At 36.7% G+C, this 19194-nt stretch overlaps 1 long non-coding RNA gene across 2 annotated transcripts; it reads left to right on the forward strand.

Moving 5' to 3' along the window:
- Positions 1-806: 806 nt before the first annotated feature.
- On the forward strand, positions 807-18705 carry LOC139999749 (uncharacterized). 2 transcript variants are annotated; one of them, XR_011805257.1, is made up of 3 exons: positions 807-1427; positions 17736-17785; positions 18355-18705. It is a non-coding gene; the product is annotated as an uncharacterized lncRNA (long non-coding RNA). The 2 variants fall into 2 exon arrangements; XR_011805256.1 differs by lacking the exon at positions 807-1427 and adding an exon at positions 10564-11095.
- Positions 18706-19194: the final 489 nt, after the last annotated feature.

Below are 19194 nucleotides of genomic sequence, written 5' to 3' on the forward strand. Positions count from 1 at the left end.
ACCAAGTCGTAGCCTGCCCGCTGCACGATGGCTTCCAGCTCCTCCTGTTTGTTACCCATGCTGCGTGCATTGGTGTAGATGCACTTCAGCTGGGCCTTTACCTTATCCTCCGGCCTTGCCATTGCTCCCCCTGGCACAGCCCCAACAGTCCTTGCTTCAGCCCCATCCCCCTTCTTACCTAGTTTAAAGCCCTATCAATGAGCCCCGCCAGCTCCTGGCCCAGGATCCTTTTTCCCCTAAAGGATAGGGACCCGTCTACGGCCATCAGACCAGGTGCTGAGTAAACTGCCCCATGGTCAAAAAAAACAAGATTTCTGCGTAGGCACCAGCCCCGGAGCCATGTGTTTAACAGGTGGGCTTTCCTTGTCCTCTCCGTACCCCTCCCTGTCAACGTAGGGATGGATGAAAATACTACCTGCACTCCTGCTCCGTCCACTAACCGTCCCAGCCCCCTAAAGTCTCTTTTGATAGCCTTCAGGCTTCTGTCATCAATGTCATCACTGCCCGCCTGGACTATCAGGAGAGGATAACAATCAGAGGGGCGTACCAGGCTGGGGAGCTTCCTGGCAACATCCCTGACCCCGGCCCCAGGGAGGCAGCAGACTTCCCTACGGGTAGGGTCAGGCCGACAAATAGGGCCCTCTGTCCCCCTAAGGATAGAGTCTCCCACGACAATCACCCTTCTTTCTTTCTTGGTGGAGGCAGTCCTGATGCGTAGAGTCGACCTCCTCGCCCTAGGCATCCTCCTGGGAACACTTTCTATCTCTTCCTCAGTTGCTGGTCTCTCAATCTCCAGGGCCTCAAACCTGTTTTGTAAGGACACCTGGGAAGGTGGGGCCGGAAGGGGAGGGCATCGCCTGCCATGTCGAGCAGGGACCTGTCTCCACTCCTCCTCAACTCCCAGATCCCCTCCCTCTGTCCGACGGCGACAGGGCAGGGGGTCCACCCCCATTTGGGGTGTCTCACCCCGGTACCTCTCCTTGAGGCCCTGCAGGGAGTTGCTCCAGGAGTCTATCTCCCGCTCACATTCCCTGATGGCCCTCAGCCTCTCCACCTCCTCCTTGAGCTCCGCCACCATGCGGATCAGGTCATCCACTTGCTCACATCTCACGCACGCAGTGTCTCTGCCTCCCGCCGACGGCAGCAGCAGGCTCTGACACTCCCTGCATCCGGTGACCTGAACCGCTGCATTCTTTAACGGGCAGTCGGTCTGGGTGTGTACCGACCTCCTGCAGAGCGCTCCGTGCCTTGTGGAGACCATTATCGCCTAGCTAAAGACCGTCGTTAAGAGGCGTTCGTGTGGGCGGGGGTTGCTCTCCTCCCTTCCTGCTCGCCCTGCCTGCGCGACCTGTTTGATTTCACAGTGGAGAAGATTTTAAAAATGACTAATCTAAGAAGAACAAAAGGCAGGCTGCAGCAGGGAAAAGGTAAAGTTGCTTTTGTACTTTGCAAGATGTGGTAAAGTATCAGCCTTTTAAGGCCAATAATAATTCAATTCTCTGATTAAAAAATGAAAGAGGTGAGAGGAAATATGTGAATGAAAGGATTATGGATAATGTTGAGTTCTGCTGTGCTTCTGTTTTTAAAAGGCAACCAAAGTGCAATATCTTGTTACATTTCATGTGTGCTGGAAATGAAATAATACATTCTGGGATAGCTCAAGTTTCATATGAGAGAGAGATTTTTAATTTTAATTTTTATTATTATTATATATTTTTTGAGATAAAGGGGCTACATGAAACATTGTCAGGTTGTCAGGACTTGCATTTTAAAACAGAAGTGCATCAAGATTCTGTTCTGGGTCTTCTATGTTTTCTCTGAACTGTGAAGCGATAGACTAAGCAGTTCTCTTAATGCAGTAAAATTTAGTTTTGCATTGCATTTTGTGGATGCAAATGTAGTACTTTAGCACTGGCAGGTAATTGGTGAAAGAGACAGCTGCTGTCTTTCTCCTAACTTTGCTCTCCAATTTAAAATGCACTAGGTGAGTGGGTGAGTCATTTTTTTTTAAATAATTACTAACTTTTGACTCTGTTTTTAAAACCTTAAATATTCTCTCCTGTCTTTGGTAAGATTGTGGTTTTATTGTTGATATTGCTGATCATAGGACACCTGTGCTATTGCTACTATATGTTTTTGCTCCACTGTGATGAAATTCTTGTTTGTACACGAAAGTAGCGTGTGAAGAGTTCCTCTTTCACTTGTGTGTGTGTTAGCTCCCTGTCAGATTTAACCCCCCCACCTTCCAAACCAGTAATTTGCCTTTCATGCCAAATGCTATGTGAAGTTACAGTGTTTGAGTGGTGATCACTCATGTGGGTAACATTGCCTGATTTTTCCTAATATGAGAAAATATCTGGATGCTATAATGTGCTGATTTTTAAAAGAGATACCAGAGAAGAGACCTTGTGCTCTGTATCTCTGTTGTGCTCTCATGCCATCATTGGGTGTGCACCCCTTCCCCCGTGTGCCCTCTGTTACGCACTCTCTTCATTTTACCTCTTGCTCACGTGCTGTCTCTCATTGTCTTGGCTCTTGCCTTTTCACTTGCTGTTCATCAGTCTTCTGTATGCTCCTTTGTGTTCAGTCATGGGCACGTGCTCTCTTGCTCTGTCTTTCTCACACGTGCTTCTTCATGCTTAGTCTTGTGTGCTTGCCCAAGTCTTTTTCTTACACAGTCACATTGTCCCTCTTCATCTCTCATACCGTCTTGTGCTCTGGCTCACTCTACTTTATTGCTTCTTCCAAATTTCTCATTCACTTATACACTACGTACATCAGGTACGGAGGCATACACTACATCAGTTGTTTATTCTAAATAGTGGATATGTTGAACCCTTCTTTGTAACATGTTGCATGTTTTATGGCTAATCTGATGATCCATCAGTGAATGACAAACTGCTCCATTAATTGGATCATTAATACTAATCCAATATTAATGCTTGGTTTTGTTTACTTCCACTACTTTATTAATATTATTCTCATTTTGTTTTAGAAACTCCAAGTGGAAAATAAAAAATCAAGTATTAGAGAATTTAAGGTCTTTGGGATTTGCTAAATTCAGTTAAGAACTGATTCATTATTAATTCCAATGTCCAATAAAAATTGAATCTCACTGGGCAGGGTTTAAAATTCTGGCAAGGGTATTATCCATACAACAGCCTAGTCTGTCAGTGGCTAAGCATGTTGCAGTGGAAAAACTGAAGTCATAGCTTCAGGTAGTACTGTAGTCCAGCAGAAGGAATTTAAAAAAAAATAAAAATTAGGACTGTAGGCCTACTGCTAGCTAATATTTATCGACCCTAGCCTTGGTTAAATGATGCAAACACTAAGCAAATGTTTTCAGTAATATGGTCTATCAGAATTCATTGGAACTTAGAACTGAAACGTAATTAAAGTCAAATATAAATTATTGAGAGCAAATAGTTTCAGGTTAAGGAGTTGAACAAAGATAAGCTAGTAACTACTTTCCTCCATGAGAAGGGATGATGTATGAAGAAATTACATATTTCCATTAACTTTTTGTGTGTTGCCTGCAGTCTGCTTTGGAGAACATACCAGTTCCTCAACCTGAACTTATATATCAAATTCCAGGTGTCAAACCAACAAGTAGATGTGTCAAAATGTTTGATTCCTGGGTTCTCAGTTAGAGGTTCTGAACCCTCTACAAAGAAAAATGGGCAGAAATAAATGGGTCATCTTGAAGTTGGGGACTAATAATGATGGAGAAGAAAAAGAAATTTAAGTAAGCAGAAAATGTGACAAAAAGAAGTGGCTATCTCTGAGAGAAAAACAAAACAAAACAAACAAAAAAAAACCAGGAATCTGTAGGTGCTGCTAAAAGACTTCATGTAGACCTTCACTCAGCTTGATGCAGAAAGTGGGCTTGTCCTACACATGTATGGAAGACTGGTGACACTGACTGTGTAGCTTTGTGTCAAGGAAGCTGCAACATAGTCCTGACTGTATGTGATCGTCTCTAGCACAGAACACAATTATCAGATTCAGTTCAAAGAGAAATTCCAGACTTTGGTCAAACATACATTGAAGGTCAGCTTATGATTTTTTAATTATGTATTTTGTTTCCTAGAGATCATTATCGTTATAGATGAAATGGCAAAAATTTTTATCAGTTTACTGAAAGCACAAGTAATACAGTTGTAGAGGCTAGTAATAACGTGAAAGAATGCAAAATTATTACACAAGTTTATATTTCAAAGAATCATTCCTGATTCCGTTTCTTATACAGGAATATCAAAGAATGGCATTCATTCAATTGAAATGAGAGTGCACTATAGCAGTTTCCAAATATTAAGATTGCTGGAGGGAACTCCTGTAACAATAAGTATATATCTTCCAACATACTTAGGTATGCACAGCAGAAACCGATGCCATTTACAACAAAGTGTATTGGTTCTTTTCTTTGTAATCGTCTGTCACTTCTTGTCTGGTAGTAACATGCATTATTCATTGATAATAATTTATATTTGTTATAGTTTTTGAATTTTATAGAGGTTTTCCTCATTATTGAAACATTATGTACACAGATTTTGTTAAACTTGGAACTTAGAAAATGGAAAGAAGTGGTTTCAAGTAGAGTATTTGGAAGATCATAAGAATGTGGATGAAGAACTTCATGCTTCTTGTCATCTTAAATGAATTTTATTATTTAAGTTCCTCTTTGGCTGTATATAATTGCTTTATAAATATTAAAGTGTCTAATAATCACTAATATTGAAACTGTGAAGGTTTACAGATATCTTCAAGGCAAAAATGGCAGGGAGAGTAACATTTTTAGCTAGACCAATACAGTTAAAAAAAAAACAGGCAAACTTTTGGATATGAAGCCATTTTCTGGCACCTACGCAAAAAGACACTTAAATAAGGCATGAAATAAATTCTCTTATGTTCCTGCAAGATTGAGAACTGTTGCAAAACTTTCATAACGAGTTATAATGTAGTTCAGAAACATCTGTCAGTGCTGTTGGTCTAAATTTCTTGATACTTTTAACATCCATTAATAACTTTTTTTCCATTTAATAACTTTTTTTTTTCTCTCTAGATTTATAGTTTAAAGAAAAAAAATAGCCTATCACACAGAAATAGTTTCCTATTAAAACTTTATTAACAATATATCTTCTTATTAACACTCTTATTTAAAGAAAAGCAAACAGACACTATATATATATATGTTTATATATATATATATATAAACAGTAATGACAAAAGAGCCTCACAACATTTACATCCATATCTTTGTTTTTTTCTTCTTCCTCTTCTTCTGAATGTTTGTGTAGAGTCTGCTTCCAAAGAAAAAATGTTGATGGCTTTATTTCCTCTTTCACATAAAAGGAATATTTAATGCAAGAGGCTATCACTGAAAATTGCAGGTTCTGACCATCTCCTAAATTCCTGGTTTTATGCGTGTCTGAGTATTAAAAAGAGTAGCCACTGGGTGGCTGCTGTGGTTGAGAGAATAATGAAATTCTTTGTAATGGTTATAGCATGACATTCTCTTTCAGAGTAAAGAGTGCTGTAGTGGATGAAGATCTTCATTTTCTTCTATTATGGATTGTCCTATCATATAAAAGAATGCGTTTTATGTGATATAAAAGTATCTTTAAAAATGTATTGGAACTCTGAGAACCCACTTGCAAGAATCTAAATGATTTTCACTTCATTCTTGAACACGGCTAAGTGCTTTAGTTGTTATTACTGAATATGATTTCATCCTGTAATTAAGTAATTCAGTGTGAGGCTAATAAAAGTTGTGTTTTGCAATTTGTGCATAAGAACAACAGAAAATATCATGAGAATCACCTTGACTAATTTTAAATTAATGAAATAACATTATCTTTAATGCTTTCCTGAAAGCAATTTGCAAATTATGTTAAAAAAACAAACAAACAAACAAAAACATAATGGGAAAGAGTAGTTTGGGGGTTAAATAGTAATTAGTAAGATTAGAATAGTAAGACGGAAATAAAGGATCAGTGCCTTAAAAGATGTCAGGGTAAAAACTTCCATTCTCTAGAAGGACATTCTTTCACTTAAAAAGAAAATTTTGGGTGTCTAGTATGGAGGGGGACGGTAAGCTGGTAACAATGTCACTACTAGCAAAGACTGGTACTTGGAACAAATGACAATTATTTGCTGTAACGAGTAATTGCCCAAGATTAGGAAAGGTGCTGGGGCTATATGGGTGAAATTATTTTAATCCCCTTAATAAATAAATAAATAAATAAAAGTTAAAAAAGAAACAAAAATCACTTCAAGATTCATTTAGAATACCTGACTACAAGGTAACATTCAACGAAATCAAGCTCTTCATGATGGATAGATTCCACTGCAATAGTGTAATCTTCAAATTGAGAGTGGAAAAATAGTAAAAGAAAGTGTCAAAAATGAGACTTCGGAAGAAGTAATGAATTCTTTTAAACTAACTTAGTACTTAAGAAGAATTAAAAAAAGAAAATGGCAAATGTAGTAAAAATAGCAAAAGAGTAATAGGAGAAGTGGCAAGGGAAAAAGGAAGATATAAATACTGATAATAGGGATAACCAGATATGTAACTCCATTGAAGAATGGATTTGATTATTAATTAGTTGTGGTTAGCATGCCACTATAGAGGTGTTCGTGTGGAATGGGGGAAGTCTCATAGACATAGGAACATATGTCTAGACATAGGAACTTGATCTGCTTGAACCCCAGCTCTATAGGTTAACTAACGAAAGTAATTACAAAAATTAAGATGATGTTCAGAGAAAATAGAAAGGAAGCTAAGATGTGTGGTCAATAACATTGTTTCTTGAGTCAGTGAAGTCTGGAAGAGATACTAAGGAATTTCTGATGAGGTAGTTTTTGGAAACTGTAGATCTCTCTAACAGTATTAAAGGGAAAAAAGTAGATAGGAGTGTTCACTCTAGTCATATATGACATTTTAGCTTTCTAAATATGGATTATGGGGAAAAAAATGGTAGTAATAATCCAAGAGCCTAGGTACTGACATTCAACCAGTATCTTCATTGATTTCTTTGCCATGACAAATCTGATATTGAGGATTAAGAAAAATTTTAGGAAAAAACAAAAGAACTTTAGATCCTATGATTCTTCATTGATTTGCTTTAACTTAAATGGGTAAACAGGAAGAGATCTTTAATGCCCTTGGTTTTTAAAGGGCAAACTCAGAGAAATTAAATATTTACAAATACAACACTGAGGAGCCCAAATACTCAAAAGTGAGACATAAATTCAACATGAAAATTTGTTTTTGTTCCCAGAAATGTAGGTTGAAAGAGGGCCTGCAGCTGTCTGAAGAGTACTGACTTCCAAAAGGGTAGTAAGGAAAGAGGATGTGAGAATCCCAGAATCATAGAATGGTTTGGTTTGGAAGGTACCTTAAAGATAATTGAGTTCCAAGCCCCCTGACAAGGGCAGGGACACCTCCCTGGTGCCCAAGGACCAGGTTGCCCAAGGACCCATCCAGCCTGGCCTTGAATACTTCCAGGGGTGGGGAAGTGTTCCACATCTTCTCTGTGGGTAAGTGCATCCACAGCTTCTCTGGGCAACCTGTTGCTGTACCTCTCCACCCTCAGAGCAAATAATTTCTTCTTTATATCTAAACTAAGCCTCCCCTCTTTAGGTTACTCCTTGCCTGTAAAGCAATTCCGTGTTTCTCTTAGATAAACATTATTTTACCTAAAGTTACTTAGTAATGCACCAGGAATTTATTCAAAATAGTATATTGCTTTTTGTGTGTACTAATATTTCTAAATAATTTAAAATTTATGTACTTCCTTGCAGTAAACTTACGTTTTGTCTTCTAATCTTTTCTAAATGAAACATATTTGGTAAGGTGTCACTCTCAGCTCTGTTTCCAAGCAAGTGTTGGAAATAGGTGGAGAATTCATTCAAAATTTTAGTAAACTGCACCAATTTTGTGATTCTGGAGATGAATGAGGTTAACATTATTTAAGAGAGAACATGGTGAAAGCAGTATTGGACCATTTGCATGGAATTGCTGAAGTGCCTAAATTCTCCATACAGATAAGAATGTTTGAAATTGAATGGTTTTCACACATGCCAAATAGTGTATGCATGACTTCCCTGCTTAAATGCTTTATGCTTCCTGAAATTTGGTGACTTGTTGCCTCTTCAGGTGTAGGTAGAATATGTGTTGTTCTAAGACATTAGAAAACAAGAAGAGAAATTATTTTTGTGCCCTTATTTCCTTTGTTGGGGAAAGGGGCATAGGCCAGTAAGATTCTGAACAACTGAAATGTTAAAGCTTGTGGGCGTTGCAAAAAAATGACTACATATATAAGTCTTTGCAACTGTTTGGAGCTGCTTTTATGAAAATGGTAATATACAATGAGAAGTAGTCCATGGAAACTAGTGCCTAGAACAAAAAGCCAATGTATTTTTTCTTTATTATATAATGTTCAATTATATGTGCCCGATAGCCATCCTGTGCAAAGAACATATCAAGAGCTTTAAACAAAATCTGATTATAGTTATATTCAAAGCTATTAGAATTGATTTCAGAAAAGCTCTCCATAACATTTACAGAGCCATTTGCAATTCTGGCTATAGCGGTGGGGGGGGCGAGGGGACAAAGAGATTGTGGTCTCCTAGAGTACACAAACCTTTACAAAATCTTTTCTTACTCTTTGCTCCTATGAATCTCTGTGGTCAGTAATTCTGAGAAATTCCTTTGTTACTATTAAGATGGCCAATCCTTTCAGTTCTCTGAAGTACACTTGTCTAAAGCTAAACCCATAAGTATAGACTATGTTAGAGGGAGGACTGCCATTTGTCTGGAAAATAGGAATTAAACCTGTGTTATCCTCATTGCGTTCTGTTAGGGTTTCTAGAAAAGATAGAAACTGCAAACAATTCAGCTTGATTTCCATATCTGTGTGGACATACAACAGGTCAGGTGCTTGGTAATTCCTTATTTTGTAGCTCAACCGTGCATACGAGAGAAACTGACTTCTTACCAAGAGACACAAATGCATGATGTATCTAACTTCAAAACTGCTCACTCAGAATTAATTTGCTGTTTGCTAAGAAATGTGCAGATGCATATGGAGTTCTTTGTCTTTTTTTTTTCCTTTCAGTGCCATGAGCACTAGGTTAATTGAGGTGCTGGGTACTATCATTTAAATGTTAAAATTGCATTGTGGTTATCTTCTTCAACAAAGATATGTGCCTTGATGTAATAAACTTGGCATGATATTTAATTGTTTGTAATAAGTGTGGTAAAATCACGGTCATTCATATTTTACAAAATCACAGAATCATCTAGGTTGGAAGAGGACTCCAGTATCACCTATTCCAACCTCTGACCTAACACTAACAAGTCCTCCACTAAACCATATCACTAAGCTCTACATCTAAACGTCATTTAAAGATTTGTTACAGAAAATGTCCAGTGCCAATCCATTAAAAAAAAAAAAAAGTAATAAAAAGGTGTGCTTGTATATATATGTAATTAATAGTGGAATTTTAATTTGCAAGTGTAATTATGCAAATACCCAAAATATATTTGAAGGCTTTAAACTTATGCTGGCTTCGTATTTTTATAGCAAACTTTAATCTGAAAATAGACACAGCTCACAGCCTGTTAATAAAAATATATCAGTAATATCAGTATTAATTTATCTTCAATCCATCCATGATTCTTTTTAATTTTATTGTCCACTTCCCATCCCACAGTTAGAAAGACATAGTCTAGAAATGAAAAATTGAAAACAAGTGGTCTGGAAATTAAAAGTTGTGCTTAGATTGATCATAGCAACTATTAAAGAAGTTTCCTATTATTGTTTTTAAGACGTTCATGAAAATTTTAACTTCCATGTTTAAGGTTTCCATGATTTGTCTACTGTAGCATGCAGTAGGCAAGCAAGCATATTGTCCTTATCATTCTGCTTTCTCCTGAATAGGCAGAAGGCACGGTACAAAAACATACCTGGTACAAAAGGCTTGACAAGCAGAGATAAAACAAGGCACTTACAAAGTTATAAGTTGAGAAAAGTGGTATTGCAGTAAACTGACTGCTCCACCTGATCCTCCTGTGCACATCGGATTACTTGCAAACTAGCTGGATGCAGACGTTCTGTGTCTGAAGAAACAGATTGTTCTACCATTCTCTGAATTTGTATTGACCATGTCTTTCATCTTCATTTTATGACGAGATCAGTTGACTGGACTTAAAAAGGTCTAGGAGCTAATGATTTACCTTGAAGGCTTTCCATCATAGCTGTTTTTTTCCTGGTGGCTACAGCCTGTTGCCTTTTTTTTTTTTTTTTACTGCTTATAGTGAATTGAGCGTCCCGCCCTAGAAGTGAAGAATGGGAGATAGTTAGAGAAAGAATGAAGTGATAAACTGTTCCCTCCTTGTCACATTCATCCTGGTTTCCTAATAAGGGACTTTTTAAAATTGAGCCTTGCGCTACTGTGCATCAGGAAGAGATCTAAGCAACCAAGAGGTGACATACATAGAAGTTTGCTGTGGTAAGTGGAAAGTTTAAATTCGTGATTTAAACTTTCTGGCTCAGCTCTGGCCAGCAGCCAGAACCTTTTGGAGCCGGCCGGAGCTAGCTCTGCTCTGACATGAGGCAGCTGCTGGGCTCTGCTCACCCCTGCAGCCAAACCTTTACCATGTGTACCCAGTACACAAAGCTTGGCTGGAATGCTACAGTACAGTTCCAACAATTCATAGAATCACAGAATGGTTTGGATTGGAAGGGCCCTTAAAACCACCTGGTTCCACCCCTTCTGCCATGGGCAGGGACACCTCCCACCAGACCAGGTTGCTCAAAGTCCCATCCAGCCTGGCCTTGGGCACTGCCAGGGATGGGGCACCCACAGCTCCTCTGGGCAGCCTGTGCCACTGCCTCACCACCCTCATAGTGGGTGAAATTTGTTTAATGCACTTCTTCACAGATTTAGTCTTAATTTCTGACTCTGGGATTAAAGCTACAGCTGCCTAGAGGAGCCTGCTAAAAATTGATCAAGGGAACTGTCATCATCTTTCTTTTTCTCTTATGAAGTATGTATTTCTGTATGGACACCATTGGCACACAGAGATGAGGTAGGAATGGAGCACAGATGTGTTAAAACTTCAATTAAAAGCAAATTTCAAGCCTTAGGAGAGGTGATACTTTGGGATAGGGTGCGTGTGTTTTTCTTTCTTTGTTTTTCATGAAAAGCAGATAAAAACACTCATATCCTTATGGACAGTACTTAATAAGTTTATCTTTTTATTTGACGTGAGGGTATGGAACTGGATTTAAGTTTTTTTTTGACCCATACAAGTGACTGGAAATTTTGGTACAGTTGCCAGAGACAACATCTGATTTTTTCACTGGTCTCTATTGCAAATTATATTTCCATCAGAGTACTTTTCATGACGAATTGTTCATGAAAATGATTTCAGGAGGTAGAGCACCTGCTGAAGTCCTGCATTGCATATTAATGTAAAGGCGACAGGTCTTGCAATTCTTGTGTGATGTTCAACTCTGGCAACATGCAAACTGCTTTTTGTTAATGAATTGTGCTAAGTAATGCTTTACTCTTTTATGTATGTAATTATTAATATGTAAATTACCAATGCAGGTTGGCAGTTTGGCAGAGCAAGACCTTTTTATAGTTTGTCTTGTTTAGACTGAAGAAAATCAGAGGCAGTTATGGAAAAAAAAGGAAAATGGCTGAAATATATAGTTGCAATAGTTGTAAGCTGTGAGTAGGCATGAAACATTAGTTAAAATACATTAAATGTTTACTTAGTCAAATAGTGACTTCAGTCATGCAACAGAATGGTTCCCTGCTAGTTCAATAAATCTAATGAGGCAAAGCAGTACCTTTCCTGATGTTACTGGTTTACAGCCATTCAAAGGATACTACAGTGAGCAAATGGCTACTTCATTTCTTGATGCCAAGGACATTTAGCATAGCTAATGAGGGACCAAGACAAAAAAGGCTGTAAATTATTTTTGACGATTGGAGCTCCTGGATTAGTGAAAAACTAAGAGTTAAATCTCGGTGTCTGTTGCAGGAAATCTGTGCTTTTGGGTCTGTTCTTGTTTTAAATATTTATTGCCATATGAAATCAGGCTATGTCTAGCAAAAACATTGGAAGACTTGCAGAGAAGCAGGATCCAGAAAGATTAAAAATTTGGGCAAGTGCTTGGGTTATTGAAAGACCAAAGCAAATTTTGTCTGTAGACTTTCAGACTTTGGAAAGAGTTCAGTTACTTTTTGTTTGTGATTGCTATTTTCTGTCTCTTAATGAAATAAAATAGAAATCCATGTGTTCATATGAGATGTTAATTTGCATGTAATTATGAGAAATAATGATTCAGAACACTTCGAATCAAAAACAGTGATAGGATTCAAGTTTCCATAAAAATATCATCTTTAAGTGGTAGTTTTAATTCCAGGTTCTTTGCATTTCAATATGAAATATAAGACTTTACATCAGAGATTTTACATTACTTTACAAGCTATGTAATAAGTTGTAATAAAAACTTCCCATTTAAAAAAAAAAAAAAGAAAGAAAAAAAAGAAAAAATAAAGATAACCAGCTGATGCATTGCCTGAGTACATATTTTCTCAGCCATTTGCCTCATTTTATGTACAGCTTAATATGTATTTTCTCTCTACTTTGTCTATAAATATATATTTTCATATCCATAAGAATATACTCATGTTCTTAGTAAATGAAGGCATGCTTTCAATAAATTGAATGTCCAGCTGGCTGAAGATTTAAACAGAAAAAGGATACAAGAAGATATTTGGTAGATAAACATGTTCTTGTTTAGTCTTTTTTGATACTGATTGTTTAGAACTCTGAGTGCTTGCTTATGCTAGCTTTGGGCTGTTCTTCAAAAAGTCAATCAGCACAGTCTAGATGGTGGCTTTGATCTTTGTTTTTATATTTGTTTTAAGAGACTAAAAGACACGAAATTTGTGATTACATGGTTTGTGAGATCATCCCCCCCTCCACACATTATCCACAGATGGTTTAAGGGGACTAAAGAAAGGCTGCCCGCCTGAGGTTTTGACATCTTCATTATAGTCCCAGCAGGCTACTTTATAAACATCAGCATTTTTGCAGTTGTTCTTGCAGGTGCTTAAAGGAGATTGTGGCCTTTCACCTAGCATAATCAGCTTCCTTTTATTTCACAACATTTACTATTCCTTTGCATAGCCTTATTGTTTTTACACAGTGCTCTTAAAGGAAAACTTAACGAATTATTCCAACACCTGCTTGCCACAAGGCAAACACTGATCTTCATGTTAGTCCTATGAGAGCTTACCACAGCCTCCCTAAGGCACATTTATCATGCAACTAGACGTCATCAGTCTCTGAAGGAATGTGATAGTGACTTGCTTACTTTCACATCGTGTGTCATCTGCACTGTGCAAAATTTACATTTCTAAACTTTGTATTTTATAGTTCAGTAAATAATAAAACCAAATTTTACAGACTTTTGGCAGAATATTTCTTAGGTCCAAATCCTTACATTTTAAATCACCTAAATTATGCTTGCTGCATTTGTCTGTTGCTTTTATGCATATCATTTTCCCATGTTTCTAGTTATGCTTCTCTATGCTTTGGATAAGTGGATAAGTATGATAATCAAAGTTTGTTTGTAATTTAAAATATTTATCAGCATGAAGAGTGATGCAATCCATTTTTTCCAGATGTGCCAACCTATGCAAAATAATTCTGTTGATCAGTGAGGATTCCTGATTATGTTCAGTGAAGGAAGATAAATGAGAAAATGCTGATTCTTGGATCACTTCTGATTCAGAGATAATAAAAGACTTTTGAAACTTTTTTGTCTGTATAGCGACTGATTCATAGGCAGCCCTGTAATAAAACAGCAAGACCTTACCATCTCATGGGTGGGTTTTTTTTAGCTGTATAGATGAAATATGCTTATGTGGTTTCAAATGAATAGGCAATTGTCTCCACTAGAACTTGCAATGACTTGAACCTCTCTGTAGAGTCTCAGTAGGGAAGACAGATTTTGAAACGTAAATAATCAAGCAGGAGATCGGGTTTGATTTCACAAGCCAGTATTGTGGTGTCTGTGTTTGTAAGTAGTGTATTTGTTAAATGGTAAAATTAAATGCTTGGTTAGTTTGTTTTGTTGTATTAGAGAGCATGAACAGAACAACTGAGGCAGGTTTTGCTCTGTTTCTGCGTATGAGACAATTATAGCAATTTGTAAGAAATGTCAAGCTTGAAAGTGTTTGCTTACTTGTTAATAGCAGGTGATGCTCGTAAGTTATGCATCGTAGAAAAGGTGGATAACACTGTTGCACACTGTATTGGGGGGTGGGGTGAGAGAGTGGTTGTGGTGTTTGGCTGCCTAGCACAGTAGAACCACCACACACACACACAGATTTAAGGTTGCACGATAAAGTGGGCTTCTTTATCTAGCTGTCTCTGAGCATACATATTTTAACACATAAACATGCTTTTCCATGAGAGTCATCAGGGGTTACAGGTGATTTCAAGGAACTCAGAAATGTGCTGTATGAGAATAACGCCAGAGGGATCATTCTGTTCAGAGAAAATTTAAGAGCAGGAGGTCTAGAATTTAATCCCTAACTAGAAAGTAGAAAATAAAACATTAGATACTGCAGACTGTAGGTCAACTTTTGTACAGCAAGAACAAGAAAGGTGGATGGCTTGAGAACTTCATTTTTAGCGACAGACTTGTCTAATCAAGAAGTCAACAAAGTGACAAAAACAGGAAAAATAGAACAAATGGAATGTACTTAAAATAACATGATTTTGAGAACAGCAACAACAACAACCAAAAAAAAAAAAAACACAAAACACAAAAATGTGAAAGAAATTATTTAATTGCCAGTGCTAGAATAATATACAAGAATTAGATTTGTTTATTTATCTGCTTAATAACAAACTAACTAGAGAAAAAAACTAACTGAGAGAAGGAATGTTTAGCAAATTTGTTTCTCTGATGAATGAACAGGGCTATAGCCCTGGTAATGGAAGTGCTCAGCATTGCTTTTTTTCAAAGTTCAGCTTTGAATTCTAACTGAATTACTCTGGCCAAGCCCCCAGATAGTTGATCCCCAGTGTCTCAAAAGCTACAAATGAACATGATCAGAGATCTAGAAATCTTTATCTGCTAGGTACAAGTGAATGAATTGCAGCTGCTTAGTCCAAGAAGTTTAGAAAAACTCTGAATATTTAGAAACATAGATATTTGACCATAAAAAAGTCTGCTACACAGAGAAAGGTGTCCATTTCAGATTTGGGCAATGTATTTTAAGATATGTAACAGATATAAACTGAAAGAAAGAACTTCAGACAACACTTCAGGAGAAAAAAAAATATATATATAAAAGTAATGGAATCATACAGGAATGGGCTACATGTGTCCATGAGTTTTTAGAGTTTTTCCTACCAGAATTCTAGAAATATCATTGTCAGGACTATCTAGAGATACAGCTTTTCCTGTCATAGTGCTGAGAAATGAAGCATGTGAAATGCTGAGGTCCCTTTTAGTGTAATGTGAATAAGTAAGTGGCCTAAACCAGAATGTTTTCTAACTAGAAAAACTTTTTTTTTTCCCTTGAAACAAAATTGTTTCCATCTTTGTGAAGCCATAGGAATAATAATAATAATAAACGAAAAAAAATCAAAAATTCAAAAAATTCAAAAGTTCAAATTGTAGTATACCAATATTGGATGTGTAATTCCCCAAACTCAGTCATATCATTTGAACCCAGGACAGTGTAGCAAACTAAGTGAGTTGATTCTTGTGAATTGTTTGTTCATTGTTTGATTTGTTGGTTATTTTTTAAAATGACTTCAAGCTTTGGAAGTCAAGATTAGAGTCTTGGTTAAGTTATGAAAACAGGTTTCAAAAGTGATTTGAGAGGAAGTGCAAGTGTGGTCATGACAAGTTGCAAATTTTATTTTTATTTTTATTTTTATTTTTATTTTTATTTTTATTTTTATTTTTATTTTTATTTTTATTTTTTTTATTCATCTTGCTTTATTAAATGTTTCATTTTCTTGCTTGAATTCATGTCTGTGTGCAATAATATCACAACATAATTCAGTTGTAAATTTAAGTAGTTTCATGTTACTGCTGTCCTTGTATTTTATGTAACAACTCCCTCTTTGCTAAGAAGGTTGTTGAATTAAAAACATTAACAACAGAGAAATGACACACGTCCACATTGCAAAAAGTAAAGAATATCTGTAGAAATCCTGAACTTGAGTTGTTTGTCCTGTACCCATACCATGAGTGACAAAAGAAAATATGCCATTCAATATGCAGAATTCAAGAATGGCTGACCCTTTGTGTAAATAGGACCTCTTTATTCAGGCCTCCAGAAATGTAAATACACTTAACCATGAGCAGAAAATAGATTTGCTATTCTGAAGTTTGAAGTGGCCTTTAGCATATCCCTCACATTGTTGAATTTTAGTTATTAGCTATAAAATTTAAGCTTTGTAGCATGATTAACACAAAAGGTGCCATCTACTGCAAGGCATAAAACTAATTCCTAGTTGCTGCCATGATAGAATAAGGGATGATAGAATAAGGGATTGATCAGTGAGATTCTTGAAGACAAGTACTGTGGGAAGTATTATTTTTTCATGCATATACGTGTTTGTACATGCACACACACACAAATTTATCATGAAAGGATGCTTATATTTTCTGAAGCAAAGGATTGTTTGGAAGTATTTATTTTCTCTTAAAAAAAAAGCTCAATATGAATTTGAAATGGCTGTATAACTGGCATAATTCAGCAGTAGTCTCAGTTTTAAGAGAATATAATTCTTGCCTTTAAGAATATAATTACATTTTCAGTCAAAATAAAACTGAGTGCATGTGTAGAGTTTAGAAACAAACAATTTTGTTTTAAAATCTTTATTATGAAAGCTTTGTTAGCAGCTTCCTGGTTGAAATTGTAGCAATATTTTCAATTAAAACAGGATTCAAATCTTACTGTTTCATGCTTCAATGACATTTGACAGGAAATCCAAAGTTCCAACATGCTAGATCTTCAGAAGTGTAATGTATTTTCCAGTTAAATTTATTTTTAGTAAACTATTTTCTCTATTAGAAGAAAAAAAATTCTTCTGTAGAAGTTCACAGTGAACTCATTTGTGGATTTGTGGAGGTCTGGCATAAAATCTCATGCATATCCGTATTCATGTATTTCAGGTAATCACAAAACAAGCTATAACCACATTAATAAGCCAGTAGCCATTACTTTGCATGTGCAGAACCTTTTAGAAAGGTCTTTGGAGAAAGGTGTTGCTAAGGCCTTCCCTTCTGCCCACTGCCAGGACCACAGCTGCAGAGATGTCTCATGGTTTCCAGGAGGCTGGCCCTGGAACAGTGCTCTCCTGCTTTTGCAGGATGCTCTTTTCTAAGCCAATTTAAAATGTGGCTACAACCTTTTCTGCTGAGAGTTCGAGACATCATCCTCTTTTGCTTCTTAGTCTCTTATACCAGGTAGCCTATAATTCCCTGGAAATGGGAGTAATAACTCTCTTCATGGCAGACTAGCTGAGATTTACTCAGACCCTGCTGTTTGAACAGCTACTGAGGCCTCCCACAGTGTGAAAAGTGCATCTCTGCTTGCACAGTGTGTGACTGCCATTTGTGTTTCCATCCATGTTTTATCCTCTTCTTTCTTCACTTATGGCCTCTGTTGCTTTACAGACTTGGGAGAAGATGGCAAGAATAGTTAAAAGAAGGGAATTTCAGGCAAGGTAAGTTGTATTTATTAACTCAGAGGAATGCTGCGTTTCTTAAAAGAAGAGCATTAGTTACTGCTTTCACAAGGGATGGCCTAGCAATTGCACCAGCGTCCTATGCCAGGCAATAAGACCTTCAGAAAGGACAGTTTCTGAGACAAATTGGGAGGTGTAGGAAGACACTAGTTCAGTATTTGTAAATCGTTGTACTCAGACTAGTTGTTCACTGGGGAAAATACTGAGTAGAACCGAAAGACAAGGATTAGATTGCCTTCTGCTTCCAAGACTGCAAGTAATAATGTCATTAAATGGACTTGTGAGGAAAAGTTGATGTTAAGTTACATAACAAGGTTCAGGTAAAGCTTTCCACAAGAAGTTTATAGAAAAGAATATGCTAAGCAGATGCTGTTAGTATGAAGTATTAGTTGTGGTGGTGATGGGTGAAGATTCGTGAAGAATGACTGAGAGAAATGAAGCAGAAACAAAGCTTATTTTTATATTGATGACTACAAATATTTAATGATTGTTATTCCATTCCTTCCCCAAAATGTTTTCAAAAAACTAAAGCAAGCTATGGTTCTCAGTTTCTTCTAGATGATGATGATGATTTGATGAGGAGAGCCAAAACTTTTAAGATTTTGACTTTAAATCAAAGATCAAGAAACTTCCTGGAAATGAAGAAAAAGGAGGAGGAAAACTAAGAGATATTAAGAGACACAAAATGCAACAGGGAAAGATATATTGAATTTTCTGTGCAAGCATAAATTCCTCCTAATTAATGTAAATGTATTAGAAAACGCACTAAGCAACAGTATTTGTATAATAAATACTGCTATTCTTAAGCATTTTTGTTAATAACAGAAGTAAAACAAAATTCTGTGGTAACAGAGTAGAAGAAATGAAGCTACAGAAATAATAAATTTCCCTTTTAATTAGTTATACATGTATTGGTGTGGAGTAAAGAAGAGAGCATTGCAAGTTGGATTTTTTTTTCCCATAACTTTATCATTTCGGTTTATAACTGAAGGCATATGTCCTTTACGCACCGGCTTCCTCTTTTGTGTGTTCTGTGTTACTATGTTGCTGTTTTTAAAATGAAGGTATGTTTATCTGGAAATGCTTGAAAAGTAACAGTACCTTTGAATAAAATTGAGTAGTATATTCCAGGGGAATTTTCTTCAACAGTACAAAGAGACTGTTTCCAGCAAAAAAAGTTGAGAAATGAGATTGAACTATCATGTCAGTTGATGTCTGTGCAGAGTGAATCTGCTTATTCTGTGTAAATGACTGCAGAGGTAAGGTTTTCCAAGTTAGGACAGCATGATAGAATCAAACTCTTTTCAGCTGATGGGGTAATATAAAAACAAAAGCCTACCTCATTCAGATTAGTTTTAAAAGATAAAGCTTGAAGTGCACAATTGTAG

Source organism: Anas platyrhynchos, chromosome 29, assembly GCF_047663525.1.
Source record: "Anas platyrhynchos isolate ZD024472 breed Pekin duck chromosome 29, IASCAAS_PekinDuck_T2T, whole genome shotgun sequence".
NCBI lineage: Eukaryota > Metazoa > Chordata > Aves > Anseriformes > Anatidae > Anas > Anas platyrhynchos.